The sequence below is a fragment of the Eurypyga helias genome, unplaced genomic scaffold (assembly GCF_000690775.1).
Source record: "Eurypyga helias isolate BGI_N326 unplaced genomic scaffold, ASM69077v1 scaffold17591, whole genome shotgun sequence".
Taxonomy (NCBI): domain Eukaryota; kingdom Metazoa; phylum Chordata; class Aves; order Eurypygiformes; family Eurypygidae; genus Eurypyga; species Eurypyga helias.
Window position 1 is genome coordinate 31,618 of NW_010229127.1, and position 11,927 is coordinate 43,544.

Below are 11,927 nucleotides of genomic sequence, written 5' to 3' on the forward strand. Positions count from 1 at the left end.
AGTTCCTTAACTCGGTGCATGGCTCAAATAAAAACAAAAAAGGTTTTAATAAAGGTTCCTGCATTGAGATGATTGTTGATGGAGCATCCAGAGTTTCTTACTTGGGATCTTTACTGTACAAGAAGGCTGAAACAAACTCTTTAGGAAAGATGTCTCTAAGTTTTCAGAGTAATTTTTATAAACACTTACTCCTAAAAAGCTTTTTATATCAATTGTATTTTCTGTGGGAATGACCAACAGTTTAAAACTCTGATGTCTAAATGCAATTTTGTATGTGTGTTTTGCCTTTAAGTTGGCTTATTCAGTGTGCTTAGGTATGCAAATGGGATTTGTTTTTTTCTCTGAACAGTCAGCTATTTAAGCAAAGTAACTGTGTGAAAATACATCCACAAATGGAGCCTATTTACAATCCAGGACCTCACACTTTATTTTGTATAAGTAAAATTGGTTACTGTTTTAATACAAAACTAAGTTAAAACAGGCATTTATTTAATTGGCAGAACTTGAAAGCCCAGCTTTATTTATGTAGGGAATTCCGAGCATCTGAATAGATGCACCACAAGTCATTGGCAATCTGAGACTGTTGCTTTTATTAAATTCTGGGGTGTTTTTCCACTCTAAATATTTTATTACAAATAAAAGCCCTGCTATGTGTGAGTACTCAGTAACTGGCAATCAGCTGGGTTCACAGATGCAGTTAGGACTCTTGCAAAGGCTAAATTCAACCCAGTGTGTAAACGTGGTGGATGAAGTGTTAAATAAGCTATTTGCTTTGGCCCAGCATGAACCTGGGCTTTGGCAGCGTATTTAGAGGTTTGTTCTTTGGACTGGTAGAGATGGGTCATTGGGGAAGGTAGTGCCAGCAGTGTCTGAGGTGACTGATGATGGACTTGGATGGGGAGCTGCTGCATTGACAGATAGGATGAATGGCAGAAGTATCAGCTCCAAAGGGGACTCCTTGTGTGAATTTCTTGGCTAGGCAGTAGGTGCTACTATTCAGTTTCTAATGAAAAGGCAGCTGAGGGGAAAATATTTGAGAAGAAAAAATGGCAGCCTGAATGAATGGACTGCTAAATGTACCAGGCGGTGCCCTGGCACATGGGCGGTGTGGTCAGTGTCCTTTTCTAAGCAGGGACAAGTCTTACGGCAGGATGGGGGTGGGCAAAGCTTCATCTAATCCCAGCTCCAGGTCTGCAGATATGAAGTACCTGCATTAAAAATAGTTACTCCAGTTTTCAGAACAGTGTTACTGAGAAAAGGGCAGGGTGCAGAAACATCAGTTGGGTTGGAGAAATGGGCTTCTTGTCTCCCAGCAGTGTAACTCAGTTGACTTCAGATGAAGGGAACTCACATTTCAGCTGTTTTTCATTTAAAAACATCAAAATACTTTGAATGAACTGTTTTGATCACAAAGCCACTTCCAGCAAAATTAAAATTTTACTGATTCCTTTAAGTTTTTCCATCTCTTTGCACCTCTGTAAAGAAAGAGCAAGTGAACACCAAAGCTACATTTTTAGCTTTGCTCTAGAATATACATAAATTAGAAACAGAACAGCTAGCTTACTTTCAACACCACCCTCCTAACACAGCACAAAACATTTGACCCTTCAGTTCTAAATAGCTCCAAGTGAAGATGACCTTTTAACGTAGCCTATAGTTAGGAGAGCCCTGTCCATCCTAGACATACCCAGGCAGTACTGGGCTGTCCTCGCAAACATCCAGAACAAGTCAGAGGCCATGGGAATGCTGGGGAGGGCAGTCTGCTTGCTGGAGCCATTCAGTTCAGGCTCTACTAGCAAGCTTCACTCGCTCTCAACTTCCCCTTTATGTTTAAAATATAATGGTCCGATTCTTTGCTCTGATTCAGAGGAAGCTGGGGTTTGAGACTCTGTGTGATATGATTGTGTTCGGCAAGAACATGTGTGCAGAGAAGAAATGCCACAATGAGAGGGAGCTTTTCTTTAGGGTATCACAACAAAACAAATGTACGCGAAGGGGAACTATGAAACCCAGCTCGTTGGCTGGCTTGGGGCAGTAGGACAGGCGATATTTTTAGCCAGTGCTCTTGTCTAGCTCTTTGACCTAGCAAAATGGCATAATTTTCCACTTGTCTGAGACAGAATGGGACAGGTTACTGTTGAGCATTGGACGCAGTGAAGGATTTAGGTTTGGCTAGGCACTCCAAGCTGGTGCTTTTTTTGAATAGCCCAAATATTTTGAGTCTGTAAAACGAGGCAGAAACCCTGACAGGAATAAACCCTCTGGGGATGTTCCTGAGGTGCTCTGTGGGCAGATTTTGGCTGCAGACCAGTCTGCAGTGGGCTTGTGCCTCTCTGGAGAGGTTAGGGGTGTACTGCTATTTGGGAAAGAGAAGATGAAAAACCAGTGCTCATAAATGACATTGTCTGCCTTTAGGGAGGTTTCTCTTTTGGTTAAAATTTTGGCATCATATTTCATAATTAATTGAGGATTTTCTCCTTTCTGTTTGTCCAGTTCCTTTTCTGCTTATTACGTCATTCTAGTATGGGAAGCATGGCTAGAAAACACTGTGTGCCCCCACCATGAACAGTTGCAGTCAGATGGTGCAGCCTTTAAATGGTGCAGATGTTGTTAGATGGGGCTCTGTTAGGAAAATCAGCTCAGATCAGCTACCGTACTTTCAGCAACCAGCTTTTCATCAGCTAAACTGTTTGTTCCTGCTCAAGGCTAGTGATGAAAAATGTGCTTGTGAGGTTAATTTTTCTAATTCCTCTTTTAAACCAACATGTGAAAGACGTTGTCTTTTTTTCCTCTTCTTTTCCTCTTTTTTTTGTGTGTGTAAATAATTGCAAATACATCAAGGCAGATTTTGCAAGGTGCAGCTGTGTGTGCAACCAATCTTTCTCTGCATGGAAGCATAATCAGTCGTTGTGTGTGAGCACTGTCTGAGGGTGAAGCACATGCAAAGTGGCATCTCTGAACCTGTGTTCCTTTTTTGTGGTAGGAAGTATAAATACATTGTGTTTCTTAAAAAAAAAAAAAAGGAACTAAAAAACCTGCCTCTAACTTAACACCTTTTTTGACTAGGTTAGATTTAGTCAATGTTGAAATATTTCCTGCTGTGCTGACTGGAAATACCTCTCCTTAGGTGAAATCATGGTGCAGCTGAAACCAGACAAGTCCCTCTTTTTTAAAAATCAAAGTTGAGCGAAAAAGCCCAAGTGCTTGGATAGAAAAGGTGCATTAAGGGCTGGTTAATTTTTGCAAACTTATTCCCTGTACTTAGAGAGAGGTTGGTAGTCTGATCGGAGACCAAGGACCTTTCATTATTATTTATAGCATTAGCCTTTACTGAATTATGAAATTGTAACACAGGCAAATATTTACTATGGAGTCAAAATATAGAAAAGGGTGTCTATGTAAACAGATACTTTCTTTCTGGGAAGACATACAGTGTGGCCTAACCAGCAGTTTGTATAAAGACAATAAGTTGGAGACTAAACTTTGCTTTCATGGATTTCGAGGGGGGTGATGTGTCACAGTGCCTTGTGGCCTTTGTGTGGGGAAGAAAAAATTTGGATCATCATCCTTCTTGAGATTCTTTTTCCTTTCCGTTTACCTGGAGAAAGTTAATTGTTTAGCTGACAAATAAACATAGGCTAACTGCTGTTTTTATAAGGTGGGAGAATTCCTGGCAAGCAGAGCTTGACATGCTGTTCGGTTCTTGAAAGCAGCCCAAGCTGCATGAAGCACAAGTCATCTGGTGTGCTCTGGTAGGAGGGGGGAGGGCTGATTCCATGAACATCAGCCCATCATACCTTTAACAGAAGAGGCTGGGGCAGTTGGGGTTCTTTTCTTACCCCCACCCCCCTAACTTTCTTCCTCTTCTGGGATTCTACTCTTTTCCACCAAATCGCATATTTTTCCATGCATTTGAAGTTCTTGGAAACCTTTCATAGACTACAGAGAAACAGACACTCTCCTTAGGCTCCAGTGGCGAGAATCCCAGAACGTCACAGCCTTTTGTGGAGTTCGGACTGCCTCCACTGAAGCTTCGTTCCCCATTGTCACAGCACAGGCACTAAGCAGATTTCTCCCAGCAGGAAATTTCAAGCTCCAAAGGCCAGGAATGCTAATGCTTGTGTGCTGCACCAGAGCCCCAGTTGCTGGTTATGAAGAAGGAAAAGTTCTGTAAGAATTTACAGCCCATGCAGACACTGCTGCTTCTAAGCAGCCTGCAGGGAGCTGACTGCAGTTGCTGCACAGGCAGACACCAGGATAGTCTCCTAAACTGGAAGTAACTTTGGAATTTAAGTCCCTTGACCCAGGACTGCACCTGTGTCCGGTGTACCTGCATGGAGTGTCTCAAATGCAGTTATTACTACTTGCTGCCTAAAATCTATTGGCTAACATGCCTGCAGTCAGGAAATCGGGGCAGTTTCACTGGGATTTCTAGTAGCTGCTGCCGATTCCAATACTAGTTTTCTGGATAAGGCACTTAGAGGTTTTGATGCTTCCCCCTTTACCTCATCTATGAAGACTGATTAATAGGAAACCTGTGAGTGCATAAATAGATCTGATGCAAATACTTCTGAGGACCTGTCTATGTCTAGTTTTGACATTTTGATTGGTTGTTTTGTAGCTCTGAATTTTATCAGCTGAGAACGTACAATGCTGTTCAGTCAGCTTGTACTCTTGGGCCCATTTAAACTTAAGAATCAAGCACAAATATTTATACATTATACGTGCATTTGAGAGTTTGATTTGATACACAACCTGACAGAAACCCAGCATGTCTAAGTCAGTGCACGCAGTACTGCTCGTTCAGCTTGTTAGCTGCTTACATACACGTGAATTGACGTCAGACATCTCATTGAGAAGGTACCTGTAGAAGCAATCTCAATATTTAGATGCAAAGTCTGGTGCTAAACTGGCTTATGAGACGATAAGTACCTATCAGCAGGGCATAGACAAAATGTTCCTAGTGAAATAGGATCCTGGGATTTGGTTACGTTTGCAATATAGATCAAGTTTGTGGGTCACCCGAGATCATGGTACTTGGACCAGGTGTCGATTAACAACGTAATTTAGAACCAGTGTCAGTGAACCTGATGGCAGTAAGCTGTACTGGTGTGCTTCAGTTAGCTTAGAGATTCAATCTAAGCTTGAAAATTGATATCATTCAAAATCATCACATAAACTCTGTTGGAAGACTAAGGGCCAGGTTGTCAGGAGGGTGTACTCACAAGCTAATCAGTGAAGTTTATGTGGATTTACAGTCCTGCACATTTCGGCTGCTGTGTTTGCCTGGCCATTCACTTGAAGTAAAATTGTTAACTTTGTGGCTCTGAAATGATCGGTTCATTACACATATTCAGAAACTGAGTATGCAGACAAGATTCAACTTTTTATAAGCTTTTGTCTATTCTCTATGATCCTTACCTGCTGAGGGGATAACACTGGTGAAGTACTAACCTATGTTGCAACTAAGGTAAAAAAATTCCTTGGACTTTGATATTTGATTTCATTTCAAGGTTTTTCTGTTGTGTCTAATTAGTGTTTAATGTATTAGGACACCATCACTGGAAAGAGAAAGTAGAAAAGGGAGAGAATAATATTTCTGATATCAAAGTTCTTTAGCTTAGATTGAAATCTTGAAATATTAATTGGAGGAATTAGAACTTTTGCTACAATTACATTCAACATCTGGACTTTGCTATTTTTGGGGACCACTTGATATTTCTACTCACTCGATGCTTCTACCTTCCTCCTGAAAAAGGAGTAGCTGTGTAGAGCCTGAAACATGATAAACATTCCCTGGTACTGATAGGATTTTTGTAGTTGGAGACATCACTAAGCTAAACTGGTTGCAGTCTGCATGCTCCGCTCCGTTACAGACATAGCGAATGTAAGTAATGTGGGTCAGATCCTGAAGTGTTTATATGTTGTTTACTGAGCCCTTACTGCTGAAGCAAACTTCTGTTGGAGTAACAGAAAGGCTAAGCAGACACAGACTTGTCAGGATTTATTCCTCTACATAAAAAAGGAATGAAGTTAAACAAACTATTCAAACATACTACATCCTGAAAGCATTTTGAAGAGTTCCACGGTGCAATAAGATGATCAGAATCAACTCATGATTGTAGAACAGGGAGAAAGACATGAAGAGGCCAATAAAAGGGAGAATATTCCAAAGGCTTGAGAGAATTATGCACATAACTTTCTTAAGCTCCTTTGAAAATCCAAACCAATACATTTTCTGTTGATATTAAAAATGGGCTGAAGCCCTACAGGGATAGTCACAGAAGGGCATGCTCAAGCTGTGGGTCTGCAAAGGAGAAGACGGTTTTAAAAATATCTACAATGGTGAGAATATTCAAAGTGATTTAGGGGTAGTGTTGGAGAAGAGGGAGAGCATGAAGGGGAGTAGAGAGAGACCAGGTATGGGACGTATGAAGAAATTCATAGAATAAGTCCTGAAGGATTTCCGAGGTGAAAACTGTAGCTGTTGTTGGGCCCTGAAATGAACTGGGGTCTTCTGACCTGCCTGAGGATGTAAATATTAGTGACTGGGGGGAAGAGGGGATGGCAGAGGTCAGGGCAATGGTAGAGGAGAGACAATGGACCCCTCTGCAGCACCAGCCTCTTTCACTTCACACAAAGTTTTTTGTAATTCAAATGAAAACAAACCCTCCTTAAGAAAGGGATCTCTCTGGAGTGAGAAACTTTGCAAAAGATTGCACTCTCACTTCCCTTTGGTCTCACCTTCTTTCATCAGTCAATGCATGAATTAATTTGGTCTGATCTTTAGTTGTTGTTGCAGAATTCTGCTGTAAACTTCAGTGTGCTGGAAAAACAGATATAGTCTGGGATCTTTTGGAAGCTTGCTTTTTCTTCGTAAATTACTTTTTCTGGGAAGTGCTGCTAGATCAATTCACTTGTGATGAGTCCCAGAATGCTACCAAGCTGAGAATGTCTGTGCACATTAATTTTGCATGTGTCAACTTGCAGTGCCCCCATGTTCGTAGCATCCAGCTGAGAGACAGTCACCCGTTCACTTTTAGAAACGATTCAGTAACATTCAGTGCCCTGGAACTTTGTATTTGTGGGTGCTGTGAAACTGGTACAAGCGAGGAGAGTGGTCTAATCTAAACTGTCACCCAGGCGCTCTCTTGATGGAAAGAGAGAGGTATTTCTAGAGGGTAATTCAGTCTTTTAAACATCACTCCTAGAGTGCGGTGAGTCATCCTCTGAAGTTGCCTGCCTAATGCTTTCTGTTGTGGAGGGAACCTGTATCACTAACCTAAAGCAGATGTCAACTTTTAGGTGGGTGCAATGAGGAGAGGTGAATCCTAGCCACAGTGATTTGGTGACAGAAACCACTTTGTGGTGGACCTGTGTCAACAGAGTCAAAGCAAGGAAAAAGCAATTGGAATGTCTGACTCTCATGTACCACTGAAAATCCCTGTGCTATGCAATGCCAGTATTTTGCAACTGTTTTTCATTAACTTTGATGTTATAGACAGGATAACGTTCAATGGCAAGACAGATGTAAAATAAATCAGCCAAGCAGGGTCATAAATGCATGAGCATGAAAGTGCAGGATTGGTTAGGGACAAATCAGTTTGATTTTTGGGAATATCTCAGTCATATAGCTTACATAAGCAGAGGCGCTTTCTCTTATATAGTATATAAGAAAATAATCCAGGTTATTTGTTCAGGCATTTTATTCATATGTACACGTACATAATTTTAAACAGCTGAGTTTCTGAATGCTTCCCCATATTTCATTTGGTATTTATCAGGATCCACTGTATGTCAGACTAAGTGGGGAGGAGGTTTCAAATTGCCACGATCACTGCTTGCTTAGTGTTTATTAAATTGCCAGTATCAGTGGAGGATTTGTAATATGTATAGATGTATTTATTGCTTATATAGCCATAGAAACTACCTGTTGGAAGTATGCTTCAGGTGAAACACTCTCTCCTGTGATCATCTGGATTTTGCAACTGAATGCGTTTGTTTTCTGAGAGTCTTTGCAGTTTCACCTGAGATGAAATCCACTTTTTTCAAATGGTCATGCAGTTGTCTGTGGGAAGAGATGGTTCATGCTGAACCACAAGTGCTTTTGTATGCGTGAAATGATTGTTATTCTAAATGACAACACTGGAATGAAAAAAATCTTCTTAATAAAGGTGGGTGGAGTTGGGGCATATGAGCAGGAAAGACATTGTCCCCAGGGGTATGGGAGTAACAGTTCTGAAGACAGAGATCTTCATATTTGCTTTCAAAAATAGTGAAATGAGTATCAGAGAGCATAAGTGATCAGTATAAGTAGTTCACCTCATTTCATGTCTAACATAGCCCAAGATTATGCGAGGTCTGTAACCTTTGGAAAAGAAGCGTCATTTTAAAATCTGTACAGTAGAGTCTATTTGACCTTCTGCTTAGCAATAGCCAATGATGCAAGCTTACAGCTCAGACTGCCTGAACTCTTCGCAGAGAATGTTTAACATTCTGTAATATACATGATGACTTCTTTTTTTTTTTTTTCTTTTCCTTTTTTAAAATCATCTTGGTTAGCTAATGGTTCAGTTCCTCTTCAGGGGATAGATCAGAAAATAAATATGTACCAATAAGCTTTGAGGCTTTAAAGCCAATTTGATACACAGGAAGCCTGAAATTAGGGCAATAAAAGATATATCTGATGCTATTTCCTCTTACTAAACACCTCTGCCTACCAGGCAAGTCCCTGTTCAGCTGTTTGCTGATGAATTAATTTGGCTGCAGATCTGAGCGACTTTTTGCAGAGTTGAGCTCTCTCACAGCTGTGGCTCTTTATTGTTTTAGAGGATCTAGAGGAAAAATATTCTTCATAGGTAAAATACTTTATGCAGAAATTAGTGTAATGCACTCATCTGATGCTGAAGCTCTTTCTTCATTTATCAGACACTGATAATTTAAATCTGTTTTTATAGAAATCTTTATATAGCAGCCAGTAGTTGAGCAATGAGTGAATATGGGATTGACAGTTTACAGTGTAAGAGATACTGTAATACACTCTTTAAAAGAAGTGGAGTTGCTTCAGTCTTGCTCCATTTTACATGTGTAATGCTAGTGATGTCAAAGGAGTTGCTTCTGATTTCTAATGTTCTAACTGAAATTTCACAACTGAAACCTCTGAATCAGGCTGGATATTCTGCATGTATATGCTGGCTTTTGTCCAGGAAGGTGAGAGATGTTTGAAACCCAGTTACTTGAAATTACACTAGAATGACTTCCTGTCTTTAAAATCCAGCTGTCTCCAGGATGGAAGTCAGTAGATGTTGGTTAGCTGTGCATACTGTAGACCACTCTAGGAACAACAGAACTGAAGTAGGTTCACCTCCAGTTGAAGTGACTTGGTTCCCAGTTAGTGGGTTACCCAAAGCTGTGCTAGCATTCAGTGAAAGATCTGCATTTGGGTATTAACAGCATGCTTGAAGGGAAATGCTGAAAGACTCTTTTCCACAGAAATGCACACTTAGTTTTGTTGGAATGTTGTGATGGGATTTATTTTTTATAAATATCCCTGTGCAGTCATTGTTATGTTATTTTGAGATTATGTATTGCATTGTCTCTCTGACTTTAGTGCAGGTGAGAACTGCAGCTCAAATGTAGGATGCAGGATATTTGTGTTTCCTCTCATTTGTGTAGAGCTTTAGCTTATAAACTGTGTAGCCGACAGAAAGCAAAAGAACGTGATCAGGATGACAAGGCTCAGAGTTAACAATTGAGTAACATGAGTGAGGATGCACCTGCTCTTAAAACACAAACTTCAGCAAAGATTCATTTTAAATCATCAGACTATTTCCGTAGAGCTGTGTTCCCATAGGACTTTCAAGCCACTTTGTTGAATACAATGGAGTTTTTTGGTATATTGCTTGTACCGCAGTGGAGGGAAAGGCTTATCTAACAGCCATATGTAGTGGCAACACCTAGTTAAGTGATCAAAAAAAAAAAAAAGGATTTGCAATTTCTTGTTCAAATCTTTATGACAAGTTTTACTCTGTAATGTCAGAGGCAGGTTAATACATGGCCCCTCTGCTGTAGTTGAAAGGTGAAGATGCTAGTGATGGTCAAATCATGAAATTTATTGTCCATGTCACCTCTTCATTTTTTGCTGTGAGCATGTTTTCTTGGAATCAAAATTCCTACACTTGCAAGAAGCTTTAAACAATTGCACAAGTGTCAAGCAATTTATTTATTCTACCGCTAGAAATACAGGCTCGTCTAGATCCCTCTGTTGTTCTGCATCAGTCCTGATCACTGACAAGTTTAACACAATTGTCTCACTTGTCTCCTAAGAGCAATGTGGAATTCCAGTCACCTGTTCAGAAAACGGGTTTCACAGGATGGTCCTTTCAGATATTGCTCTTTCTGGATTGAGTGGGCAGTTGCCTCATCGTTTGTCTGTTTCTGTTCTCCCTTTCGTTTCCCGCAGTTATGCACAGTTTGTCTGCCTTTCTGTTTAATCAGAAATCTCTTGCTATTTCTGAACATTTGAGGAAGTATCTGCCTTAGACGTGAATTTTGAGAAGGGGCATGAGGAAACTATCACTGCCTCATCTCTAGTATCTACCATGTTTTACAAATGTTATGCTGCATAGAAGACACTAATTTTCCCCAACAAAGTTAAGGCTACAAATGAAAGTTCAACAGGAGCCATTTGAAAAGAGAATTTGAGAAAGATCCCAGTTGTTTTTAGTCTGTTTCATGTGCGAACAACTCATAATTAGCAGATTCTTTCCCATGTTTTTGTGGTTCAGAGATGCAAAGACACTCAAAGCAACAAGGTTTCATTGCAACAGTAGATTGTAGAGATGGTGAGCTGAAGAACAAAACACCTTCATGGAAAATGGGCCTTTAAAACTACTTATTTACTGAAATGAACTTTTATATCTAAATTGCATTCTAGATTTGTAACGTGTTTGTGTTAGCATTTGTAGTAGAGGAGCTTACCCAACATGACATGGTGCAGAAAGTAAGCATTTCACTCTGCTCATTCTAATTTGTCATAGATTTGCTTGAATATCCTGCAAAGCATTTGTACTGTAACACAAACTATAAGCCATGTTTATGCATGACATGAGGAGCATCAGACATGGCCTGCTGAGTTTGGAAGCAACAGACCTCTAGGGCAACAAGTCACAGTGCACAAATAAATGTTATGTTGATGCAGCAGCTGAATTTTAAACAAAACCAAATCCTCTGTGGGCTGTTTTCCTAATGATTAGCACACACTCATGAAGAGGAGACCTTCACAGACCTTTTTCAGGAAAATGAAAATTTATCAGTCTGGTTTCACATTTTTTTCCTACATTATCCTTGACCTCTTTTTTTTCTGCACCCATGGACTCTGCCAGTCTTTCTCCCCTCTTCTGTTGTGCGAGCAGCAGACCACCGTTCAGCTTGGGCTGTTCAGAGACCTGGCCCAGTGATGCACAGCAGAACACTACAAATGGCAAGAGAGCAAATGCAGCACCTCTGGGGTTAAGGAAAGAAGTAATGTTATCTGCCATATTTTTTTCTGATTTTTTGTGAAATTTTTAACCTAGTCTCAGTCCTGACTATTAGATAGGAGAGAACAGACTCTACTTTTGTTGCCTATTCATCTCTCTCTAGTTCTTCAGTAGTGCCTTACTGATCTGATGTTTGATTCTTGTTTCAGTTAGTGTGTATCATAAGATGCTGTCCTTCCCTGAATTCCCCGATAGTTTGTAAGTGTAGGAAGCCCACAGCAGGGAGTTGCACTTTTGATTGTGGCAGAGCAGTGATTGTGATCATCTTGCTGTGTCCTAGGAATCATAGAATCACAGAATGGTTTGGGTTGGAAGGGACCTTAAAGATCATCTAGTTCCAACCCCTCTGCCATGGGCAGGGGCACCCTCCCCCAGACCAAGGTGGTC